At 46.4% G+C, this 12821-nt stretch overlaps 1 pseudogene; it reads left to right on the top strand.

Moving 5' to 3' along the window:
- The first annotated feature begins 2797 nt into the window (after window positions 1–2797).
- LOC125533278 lies at window positions 2798–10851 on the top strand (annotated as a pseudogene).
- The last annotated feature ends 1970 nt before the right edge of the window (window positions 10852–12821 follow it).

Genomic DNA, 12821 nt, shown 5'->3' with positions numbered 1-12821 from the left:
GCCATTTGCCACTAGTACAAAGCAGCTTCAGTCTCAGGACCATATCTACTGGGTAACCGACAACAGCAAGGTGCAGCTTCAGGAGAACAACAACAGCTTCAGTCTGACATGTAAATGTCAGCGTTACAGGAATTTCCACGTGGCAAAGGCAACATGCAAATCAGAGTTGGAATTTCCCTTTTCCATGCCTACGTTCAAAGGCAACATGTAAGAAGTTCAGCCTTGGTTCTGGTTCTTAAAAGCAATTATGTAGCTGGCGGTTTCTTAGAAGCAAAGAAGAAACACAACTTTGTATTTGTGTACCTCGCGATGCGCAGTCCCGAAGCAGTGAATATGAGAGGCTCCGCAACAATGCCAATATGTGTGTGATTTCTGTTGCCTAGCTATTTGCAAAATTATCAATGAAGCCACTTCCGGGTCCTTCGCGACGTCTCCTGTTAGAAAGAAACTAAATTTTACTGCTAACTGCATCACCCCATGATACATACATAAATTTGATCACACTATATATATATACCCGACCATATGTTCTTGGGCCGGAGGGGAGACGGCCGGTCTTCTCCGCGAGTCCACGCCGACGTGGCATAGATGGTTGCTGGCCGGCGAGCTGAGATGGAGGAGGCGGCGGCGTAGTGGATTTCCCACTGCGACTTCCACCGCTCCAAGAATCCTAGGTGGCTGCCAGCCTTGGCTCGACAGGTTCGAACCCCCTGCAGATTCATTGGGTTTGGAGGCCGCGGATTGAATTCGGCCGGATTCTTTCCCGGGGCAGCGAGGAGGAAACGATAGCATCTGCAAATCCTTCATAGGTTCAGCGATTCGTTTCGTTTCTTGCCCCATCTTGACTGACTGTTCCTACTGAATCATTCCTATGTTCTTTGATCTGGCTGTGGCCGTACGTGTCCTTCCACGAGTTAACAGTCACTAGATGTGTCCATTGGTGCTGTGTATATTGGGAGGGATTTGGAAAAACATAAGAGTTTTAAAGTGTTTTTTGATGACTACGGTTTAGTATCCTTTTTTGGAGTTCAAACCAAGATTATTTTACTTGTGATTCTCTTGCTATTACGACTGTCCTATACGTGATGTGAATCTTGGATTTACCAAAATACATTCCAAAAGTTTGAGGTTGACAACAACTATAAAATTTGGATGTAGGGATAAGAAAAGGGTCCGGTATGAGCCATCCTATGAATTGAGAACATTGGACTTCTCGTCCAATAATATGTCCATTTGCGATGTGCCAGAGAAAATAAATAAGTATCACGCTGACTGTTTTCTTTTTTTCTTTAGAAAAGGAGAATGACTCCCGGCCTCTGCATTTCGAAGATGCATGCGGCCATTTTATTGATTATTTTCGAGGACTTTACAAAGTAGAACAACAATATGCCTGAATCCGCCATCCTGGCAATATCTGCCGCTACTCCTATTCAAATGATGAAGGGGTGCAAGCTGGGCCACATACCCAGACCTCTCACCTAAGCTTAACATCTAAAGCCGGAGGCCCCGACCGAGCCATTTGCCGGGTCCGGGGCTCAAACCGGTCCGACGCACTCACATGTGTCATCGCCGCCATCTTCCACTAGTCCATCTTCAGAGCAGATTGAGGTGACAATCTTGGCAGGTCCGCCGCCATTGACACCACCACGACGTCAAACGACGACCTCCACCTAAGCGAGCCTTGGCAGGTCCTCCGCCATTGACGCCACCACGACGCCAGACGACGACCTCCACCTACGCGAGTCCATCTCCAAGCAACAGACGTAAATCCATGGTAGGATAGGGCCGCACCACCGTCGTCTTCCACCACCCACAAGCGCCACCCAACCCAAGGTTCCCAAAGTGGCGCCTTCAAGAAGGGAACGGCGCTGTGAGCGCCGCCGCCCAACAAAGTTAGGGCTTTCTCCCGGGAAACCTAGGGGAAGGGGAAGTGAGGAGATCAGTCCATACCGACGCCTTCAAAGAGGGGAACGACGCCCTCAGGCGTCGCCGTCGGCGCGGCCGGTCATGGCCGGCCAGGGATTTCGCCCGAACTAGATCCCCGCCACCAGCAGCGCCTCCTGTACAAAACCGGCGACCAAGAGGAAGCGCGGCCCAACCTGGCCCGCACGCCAAACAGGGTAGGAGGGGAGGCGCACCGACGGCCGCAGAAGCCGCCGCCGGCCGCCAACGACCACCGGATCCCGCCGCCCGTGCGGCCGGGACGTTGGATCCACCGCCCACACGGCTGCTAGGCGGCCGTGCCTTGCCAATGGAGCCGCCACTCCAGATCTGGGGTTCCCCACGTAGAGGCAAGGCAACGGAGGCCCCGCCGCCACCATCCTTGGCGCCCCGGGCTTGCCCGGCGGCTACCTCAGGGGGGGGGGAGGGGAGGGGAGGGGGGGGGGGGGGGGGGTGAGGAGGAGGGGCGGCTAGGGTTGGGAGGAGGGGCGGAAAATCAGCTGGCTACACTACCTCTCTTTTTGTTTTTTTCTCATAGAACACATATAATATAATATAGCGGAGAACCGAGAACATTGAAGTTCTCGTCCAATAATTTGTCCATTTGCGTCTAAACTCTAAAGTTTTTTGACAGAATTTTGTTTTAGAATAAACTCGTCCAATAATTTGTCCATTTGCGTCTAAACTCTAAAGTTTTTTGACAGAATTTTGTTTTAGAATAAATTAAATCACCCATTGTAGCCAACGTTACCACCAAATCATTCGTACGTCCTCTTCCTCCGATACTGCAGCAAGAATAATCCTGCTCCTCCGATAGCAAGAATCATCTACAACTGAGCTCAAAGCCTCAACAACCATGGCAGAATCTGTTGCCGGGAAGCTGGTGGTCATGCTTGGCGCGGCGCTGGCGAAAGAGGCGGTGATCTTGGGCGCGGCGCTGCTCGGCAAGGAAGCCACCGCCCTCAGGGGCCTCTTTGGCAAGATCCGCCAGTCCAAGACGGAGCTGGAGAGCATGCAGGCCTACCTGCACGAGGTGGAGCGGTTCAAGGACACCGACAAGACCACTGCCATCTTCGTCCGCGAGGTCAGGGGCCTCGCCTTCCAGATCGAGGACGTCGTCGATGAGTTCACCTACAAGATGAAGAAGAGGCTCAAGCATATCAAGACATCTTAGACATGGCGCCGCCTGGCAGCCAAGCTCCAAGAAATCGAATCCCAGCTGCAGGATGCCAGCCGGAGGAAGACGGATTATGCCGTAACCGACATATCTGCTTGTGTTGGCAGATCGATGAGAGAAGGTCAAGCTTTGCACTTTACGAGGGATGAGGATCTTGTGGGGATCGAAGAGAACAAGGAGAGGTTGATACGGTGGCTGACCGGAGGGGGTCATGGACTGGAGCAGAGCAACAGAAAAGTAACCATGGTGTGGGGGATGCCTGGTGTTGGTAAAACCACTCTGGTTGATCATGTGTACAACACTGTGAAAGTGGATTTCGATGCCCCAGCATGGGTAGCTGTGTCAGAGAGTTATCGTATTGAGGATCGCCGCCCAGTTCGGCATCGCAGTTGATGTCGCCAACATTGAGATGATAGGCCTAGCAAAGTCCATCCACAACTACCTTCAAGGTAAAAAGTATATCTTGGTCCTGGATGATGTTTGGGCTAAGCGCTTGTGGTCGGAGATAAATAATATCTTCCCAAAATCTAATTGTACTGGCCGAGTTGTTATTTGTTATCTTTTGGGAAAATTCTGGAATTCTCTCTTACTTGGTACAGGTATGGGTACAATATATATGTACACTAGTGGGCCTATGGGCCACACACGCACACACACAACCCAACACTCCCCCTCAAGATGGATGATAGATATCTATCATTCCCATCTTGTTACATGCCAAATTACACTCCTTTGCTCCTAAACCCTTAGTTAGGCTATCCGCCACTTGATTCCCTGAGCTTACATGCTTTAATTCTATTATACCCTCATCGAGTTTCTCTTTAATAAAGAAGCGATCAATCTCCACATGCTTTGTTCTATCATGTTGGACTGGGTTGTTGGCTATGCTAATAGCCGATTTATTATTGCACCACACCTTCAAAGGGCCCTTTCTCAGCACTTTTAGTTCTGATAGAAGATTTCTTACCCACAACATTTCACTAAGGCCTAGTGACATGGCCCTGTACTCTGCTTCGGCTGTCGATCTAGATACAATTGATTGCTTCTTACTTCTCCATGACACAAGGTTGCCTCCAACAAACACACAATACCCTGAAGTAGATCTTCTGTCATCAAGACAACTCGCCCAATCGGCATCACTGTAGCCATCTACATTCAAATGGCCATTCTTCTTAAACCATAACCCCTTCCCTGGACTACCTTTTAGATAGCGTAATATATGGTGTACTGCATCTAGATGTTCACTTCTAGGATCATGCATATATCTGCTTACCACACTCACCGCATAGGCAATATCAGGCCGTGTATGGCATAAGTATAGGAGTCGCCCAACAAGCCTTTGGTAGTTCTCCTTATCCACTGATTCTCCTGCCTGTGCACAAAGCTTGTGGTTTTGATCAATAGGAGTTGATGCAGCCCGACATCCAAGCATAACCGTATCACTAAGTAAGTCCAGAACATACTTCCTTTGAGAGAGAACTATGCCTTTTGGAGACCTTGCAATTTCAATCCCGAGGAAGTATCTAAGTTGGCCAAGATCTTTCACCTCAAACTCCTTTCTCAGGTTCTTCTTCAGTCGCAATATCTCCACATCATCATCTCCTGTGATTATAATATCATCCACATATACTGCAAGAATTGTAATTCTACAGTCCGAGTGTCGATAGAATAGAGTGTGATCACCATTGCATTGCTTGTACCCCATATCACATACAACATGCCTAAACCTATCAAACCACGCTCGTGGAGACTGCTTGAGCCCATACAAGGACTTCCTCAATTTGCACACCTTTCCCGCAGTTCTAGGAGTAGAGAAACCAGGTGGAATCTCCATATACACCTCTTCATGTAGGTCACCATGCAAGAAAGCATTCTTAACATCTAGTTGATACAGAGGCCACCCAAAATTAGTTGCACACGAGATTAGAATCCTCACGGTGTTCATCTTTGCCACCGGTGCGAATGTCTCATCATAGTCAATCCCGTAAGTTTGGCTGTATCCTCTGGCAACTAGTCTTGCCTTGTACCTTTCGATCTTCCCTTCTGAATTTTGCTTCACCGTGAATATCCATTTACAACTAACAAGTTTTTTTCCTTCAGGAAGGTGTACAAGTTCCCAAGTTTTATTTTTTTCAAGTGCATTCAACTCCTCCATCATGGCCTCATGCCATTTTGGGTCCTGCTTTGCAGTTTTCCAATCCTTTGGAATGTCCACTGATTGTAGTGATGCAACAAAAGCTCTATATGCAGGGGACAATGATTCATAAGAAACATAGTTTCTCATGTCATGCTCAAAGCCATACCTTGATGGAGGCTTTCCAGCCTTAGCCCGAGTTCCTTTTCGTAAGGCAATTGGCAATTCACGATAGCTATCTGTCCCAGATGGAGCGGGTGTGCTACACGGTATATCAGTTGTTGGCATAGAGGGATTAATAATTTCAACTATTCCAGGGTCTCCTTGTTGTACTGTTGGTTGTACCTGCTGCTCCGAAGGCTGGATCTCAACAATCTCTAAGGGTTGTTGCTGCTCTGTGAGCACCTTCCTTGTATTTCTCCTTGTATACACTTGTAGGTTTTTTCTTCATTTTCCCTTCTCCATGTTTTCTCACATGTTGGTTCATTCATTGGGCATGGAATGGAACCAATTACTACCTTTGACCTCCTTACTTCATCGTTCTCAGTATTTGGTAAATGCTCCCCCTTTTGACCATCACCGTCAACATGAGGGGTTTCAAGATCAAACAACGAGCCGAGGTCAGTCTTCTCACCATAAAATGGCTCAAATTCTCTAAATGTTACATCCATGCTCACAAATGTGCGTCGCTCACTAGGACTCCAACACTTGTAGCCTTTCTGTCCAGAAGGGTATCCAATAAAGATGCATTTCACTGCACGTGGATCTAGCTTCCCCACCGAGGGTCTATGATCCCTAACAAAACAAGTGCATCCAAAAACTTTGGGTGGGACCACAAACTTGTTCTCACCTAGCAGCATTTCACATGGAGTCTTCATCCCAACCACTTTGGATGGCATGCGGTTGATGAGATATGTAGCTGTCATTACAGCCTCACTCCACAAAAATTTTGGTACATTCATCGTGTACATCAATGATCGAGCCACCTCTAAGATGTCACGATTTTTCCTTTCTGCCACTCCATTCTGAGGAGGTGTATCTGGACATGAGGTTTGATGCAATATACCATGTGATGACATAAAAGAACCAAATTCCTTGTTCACATACTCTGTCCCATTATCTGTCCGAATAATCTGGATCTGTGTGTTGAATTGATTTTTCACATAAGCATAAAAATCCAGAAAACACTTGAACACCTCATCCTTGTGCCTCATAAGGTATATCCATGTCATGCGAGAGTAACAGTCAATAAATGTAACAAAGTACTTCATTCCACTAACAGAGATAACAGGACATGTCCACACATCTGAATGAATGAGTACAAAAGGAGATATACTCCTAATCCCTCTACTCACATAAGATGTCCTTGTGTGTTTGCCAAACTCACAAGCATCACACAAAAGCTTGTTCTTATCCACCCCACACATTACATCAGGAAAGACCTTAGTCATTTTATCAAAAGACATATGCCCCATTCTACAATGAAAAAGCATCATTGTAGCTTCTTTCTCTCCCATCATTACTGCCAGCACGGTACACAATGCGTTATCTGGCACCTCATGATCCATGTACCATAGCCCATTACGCCTGGTTCCAGTCCCAAGCTTCCTCCCTGCTCGCCTCTCCTGAATTAGACATATTTTTCGGTCAACGGTTATCCGACAATCCAAGTCATCAATCAAAGCACTCATTGACATAAGGTTGATTGGAAAAGCAGGAACATGCAAAACTGAAGTTTAATAAGAGGTGTGCATTGCACTGTACCAACACCTTTAATGGGCCGTGAGGTGCCATCGGCTGTTTGTATAGTTTCTTTATGTGTGGGTGGATACTCAGTATATGACTCAAACACATTCAATGTACTCGTGACATGTTTAGATGCACCGGAGTCCAGAATCCAATCTGGTTGTGACACTAGCGATAATGTAGATGTATGATCACAACTACCTTCATTAGCATTGGCAAAGTGAGCAAAATCACCAAATGTGGAGTCCCTTTGGTCTTTACCACCCATACTCTCCATTCTTTTTTTTAGTTTCCTCAACTCTTCTAACTCTTTTGCGGAGACCTGAACTTTGTCATACGATTGCTCGTCTTGGACCGCCACATTTGCTTTGTGGCCAATCATATATCCTCGACCTCTAACTCCACCTCTAAATCCTCTTGGCCGGCCTCGGTCATTTCCTCTCCCCCGCCCACGGGTTGGCTTGCGCGGGGCATCACAATCACGACTCAAGTGTCCCACCTCACCACAATTGAAACACTCTCTGGTCTCATTGTTCCTGGTTACTATGAAGGCGGGTCGAGATGGAGTTACTATATTGCTTTTCATCACCTTCAGCCTGACCTCCTCTTGTGCAATAGCAACTATTGCTTCCTCCAAAGTAGGGAGAGTAGGCTGATGGAACATAGTAGCACGCCGACCCTCAAATTCAGAGTTGAGACCCTTAAGAAATTGTATCACACGTCTGTGCTCAATCCACTTCTTCGGATATGCATTCTGCATGAGGTAAATCAAGGGGATCATAGTGATCTAGATCAGCCCACAAATGTTGCAACTCAGCAACATACTCCATCACACAAAGCTCCCCCTGCCTCAGATCACTCACTTTCTCCTCTGCCTCAACCATCAACATCACATTACCCTCCCCAGAGTACAATTTTGAAAGAGTTTTCCATACCTCAGTTGCACTTGATATTGTCTCAACTGTTGTAGCGATGGTTGGAGATAGGGAATTTAATATCCATGCCACAATCAGGGAATTGGTAGTACTCCAAGTCCTCCATTCTGCACATTTCTTGTCCAATGGCTCAAGTGCTTCTCCATTAACAAAGCTCTCAAGTCCCTTTGTTTTCAAGATCAGCAATGCCCTCCTTGACCAGCTCAAATAATTTTTGACGCCCTCCAATTTGATTTCATTCGGCATCAATTCTATTTTCTGAATCGACTCCGGCTGAGCGACAATCGCATTGCCTGAAGGTGATGCGTCGCTCACCTTTGTCGTAATAAGTTGAGCTAGTTTCTCAAGCACTTTCTCAATTCCTTGGTTTTCCCCCATCGTTGCTCCACCTTGAACTTGGAGATGAGGAGCACTAACAGCTGATTTCGCTACTGCACCTCACTCTGTTCACAGGAAGTCAACTCCTCCCTTGCCCAAATCTTCTCCTCACCAAGTGAAATGAAACTTTCAGATGCAGCACCACACGAGCTTCCAATCCCTGCACGTGTGTGTACACTGCTGCCAAATCTCACCTCTTCCTGAGCAACACAACGTCCCCTGCCCTATACACAGCCAGATCCAATCCAAGGGGCGCCTCTCCCTCCTGGCTGCACACCACACCTGCAGCTTCTCCTTCACGAGACACACCTCACCAGCTTCTCCTCCGCAGCCGTAGCTTGCTGCACTTGCCCTTGTTGCCAACCGCTATCTCCGCACTTCCGCACACCTTGCAACAGCACCTCTGCCTGGGCAGCACTCCTCCGCCTGGGCCTGGTGCCCGTCTGCCCCTGCCTGGAACTTACTCTCCGCCTGTACTCACGCCCCCAGAGGCCGGAGCTCCGCCCCACGCCGCCGATTTACTGCCGGCGACCTCCAGGACCAAGCGCCTCCCCCTGATGCTCTGATACCATGTTATCTTTTGGGAAAATTCTGGAATTCTCTCTTACTTGGTACAGGTATGGGTACAATATATATGTACACTAGTGGGCCTATGGGCCACACACGCACACACACAACCCAACATTATTACATCAAGAAAGCAGGCAGTGTTGACAACTAGGGAGTCTACATTTGCAATTCACCTGGAACCGCGACAAGAGCATCACTCATGGCTGCTATTTTGCAAAGGAGCCTTTGGGGATGCTAAAGACAGAGAGTGCCCATTAGACCTATAGGAATTGGCTCGGAAGTTCATAGCAAAGTGTCAAGGCTTGCCTATTGCTATTACATGCATTGGCCGCCTACTCTCCCGCAAACTCCCAACTTCCGCTGAATGGGAGGATGTGTACACAGGTTTGGATTCACAGTTGGCGAAAGATGTGATCCCTGATGCTCATTTGATCCTAAAGGTCAGCGTGGAGGACCTTCCATATGATTTGAAGAATTGTTTCCTACACTGTGCATTGTCCCCAGAAGATTATATATTAAAGAGGAGGAAGACAATGAGGCAGTGGATCACGGCAGGGTTTATCATGGGAAAAGAAGAGAGCAAAACATTGGAGGAAGTGGCAGAGGGATACTTGGCTGAGCTTGTGAACCGAAGCCTACAGCAGGTAGTGGAAAGGAATTTTGCCGGACGACTGAAACAATGTCGGATGCATGATGTCATTCGCCTTCTTGCACTCAACAAAGCCAAAGAGGAATGCTTTGGTACAGTTTATAACGGCTCTAGTGGTACTGGGGCGTTCTGTTTAGTGGGTGCACGTCGCATATCAATCCTAGGGGGAAACATTGAACAACTGAGCCTATCTGGTGCAACACAGCTTCGCACGCTCCATGTATTTGAGAATTATATCAATGTTGACTATCTAAAGCCTATCCTAACAACTTCAAATTTGCTGTGTATATTGGAACTGCAAGGTACTGGTATCAAAATGCTGCCAAATGAGGTATTCGACTTGTTTAATCTGCGTTATTTGGGTCTTAGAGATACCGAGATCGAAAGCCTGCCTGAAGCATTGGGTAGGTTACAAAACTTGGAAATCTTGGATGCTTATGATTCTAACTTGACGTACTTTTCAAAGAGTGTTGTAAAGCTTCAGAAGTTAAGATACCTGTATGCATGTACTTTGGATGCATTTGGAGTAGCTCGGGTCAAGGTGCCTAGTGGCATGCAGCACTTGGCAGGACTGCGGGCTCTTCACTCCGTCAAAGCCACTCCAGAGTTTCTCCGTGAAGTTGCTGCTCTGACAGAGCTAAGAACATTCGGTGTCTGCAATGTGAGAAGTGAACACTCTGCTGATTTAACCAATGCTATCACCAGAATGAGTCATCTTGTTCATCTCGAAATTGTCGCTGCAGCTGAGAATGAGGTGCTGCAGCTGGAAGGGCTATATTTACCTGCAACCCTTTCTGGGCTTGGTTTAGTAGGGCAGTTAGGAAAAACAATGATGCCTCAACTTTTCTCTTCTTGGTCACACCTTAATAGCCTCACTCGGTTGCAACTGGTATTCTCCAATATTGATGAGGAAACCTTTTCCTGTCTACACGTGTTACATGGCCTATGCTCTCTTATGCTAAGAAAGGCTTTTGAAGGGAAGAGGTTGGAATTTTACGCAGGGTCATTTCCAGAACTTCGGCATCTAGAGATATGGGGCGCGGCACAGCTCAACCAAGTTGGAATAGAGGAGGGCGCGATGCAAAACCTCGTTAAGCTATGGTTCGGAGACTGTCTTGACCTAAGGTTTCTTCCTGATGGTATCGAACATCTTGCAGCCCTTGAGAAATTAGGTCTAAAAGACACATCAGAAGAGCTGATAGAGAAGCTCCGGCAGGAGAGAGATTCAGATGAATGCAGCGATGATTTAATGGAGATTAGCCACATAAGGAATGTTACAGTTGCCCTGATGCAGAAAGGACTTGTCGAAAGGATTAGGTGATACATCGTCATTGCTCCAAGGTCAGGCTTTGGTGTTTCGTCTCCACTCTTTTTGTGCATAGACACAGTATTTTTTTAAGAACCTTGTTTTATATTGGCAAAATTGAACAATTAGTAGCTCCTAGTACTGTGAATTTATTACGAGCTTGTCAACTTAATCTAGCATGATCTTTCTGCATGTTTATGCGTATCGTCACCTGACTCCATAGGACAGAACTGGTAGGGTCGATCACATAAATAAGTAATAGTTTCCCATATGTGAATGTTCCTTAGTTTAAAGTTTATCGAAGAAAAAGGATGTGTGGTTCAGTCTTTCATACTTGACTAGTTTGTTGGAAGTAAACCCAACGTCCAGTCCGACTACATGTGTGTGTACGTGTTCAACTAGTGCACCAATTAGCATCCTTGTAGGATTAGTATTCTTGGCTGATTCGGTCTAGGAACTACGGCAGCCTAGCTGATATTTATACCCATGTAGACCCCCTGTAAACAATACCGTGAGTTGTGAAGTAATACAATTCAGACAGGCTCGATACGAGCCTGTGGCAATACGCCGGTCTCGCGTGCGTGAGTTTCTCGAGAGTTTAGTACGCAGCCGTCTTGGCGCACGGCAAGTTGATAGCTACTCCCTCCATCCCATAATATAAGAACATTTTTGACACTAGCGTAGTGTTAAAAACGTTTTTATATTTTGAGACAGAGGGAGTAGCTTAAAGCTAGTTCCACGTACAAGCTTCTCAAGGAATCAATCCACCTGTGTGCTAGCTTGCTTGGTGTGGCTAGCTTTGCACTGCGGTGCATCTCGGCGTAAAGGAACTTCGCTGAGTTCAGTCAGCGAGTTGGTTCGTTGTCGTCCGTCATCGGTCATCGCTGTCGCCGGAAAGTACTCGGCGTCAAATCTGGGCCAACATAGTTATCCTAAATTAGGTGGGTTTTGAAAAGATACAGATTCATTCTTCTTCTTCTTTTTAATTTATGACCAGAAAGAGATTCCTTCACTCCCTTGACTGACTGACTGGATTTGCAATTATTATCAGATTCTCCCCTGTCAGGCAAGCTCAGCTGTATCCTTGTTATGAGTTATTTTCTGCCTTCGATCGAAGATGACATGTAAAGTCAGCTGCACAGTTGGATTCTTAAAGGCAGATGTATATCTTCGTGCCTACAATGATTTCTTATCTGCAAACAATAAAAGAACTGTGAGTCGGCGGACTTGCAGTGTACAGTTAGTGGCTGAAGGGGAGAACATGAGAGGCTCCACAGCAATGCCAACGCATGACGTCTTCTTCCATATTATGCTCTGAAATGAATATTCTGCTGCAATATCAGCTTCCATGGGCACAAGCTTCAGCATAGATCTTGTACAAAGAGCACATATTAAGCACGGATGCAATGCATGCCTGTACCTGATGTGACCGGTTCTTCAGGGGTACTAGCGCTTCTTAGCTGATCCATCTTTCGGGTTTTTCAGTCTGAGTACTTCGCAATCTACAAGTATGTACTCCTCACTACTCAGCAAGCATGGTGAACTTCGTTCATGGCCATATGCTGCTGGGAACTCAATCTGGAATTATGCTGCTGTAAACTAAAGAGTGCATTCGATGAATTTGTGATGAATTGATATATACATTTTTTTGGTCTATCAGAATCGGGATGTAGGTTACTTCTCACTGATGTTGATTGAATGTTCATCCAATAATGCAAAGTTCCTTTTTGTCTGCAAACTTATTTACTTCTACAAAAGAAAATAATCGTGTTGTTTTCTCATCTCTGCCATCACAGAAAAAAAGACAATCCCTCCAAGGACTGGTTCACACATTTATTTTCATTGGAATTTGCATCCAGGAGTAATAATAAATAAATAGATAAGCAATTATACATTTCAAACTTAAAATAAAATTACTCTATTTATTCCTCTAATGACATGTGCACTGCCAAGAAGGCAGATTGTGACAGGGGCTACCACTTGCC

This window comes from Triticum urartu, chromosome 1 (assembly GCF_003073215.2).
Source record: "Triticum urartu cultivar G1812 chromosome 1, Tu2.1, whole genome shotgun sequence".
In the NCBI taxonomy this organism is placed as follows: Eukaryota; Viridiplantae; Streptophyta; class Magnoliopsida; order Poales; family Poaceae; genus Triticum; species Triticum urartu.
Note: the sequence above shows the minus strand (reverse complement) of the source record. Positions and strands in the feature narration are given on the sequence as shown.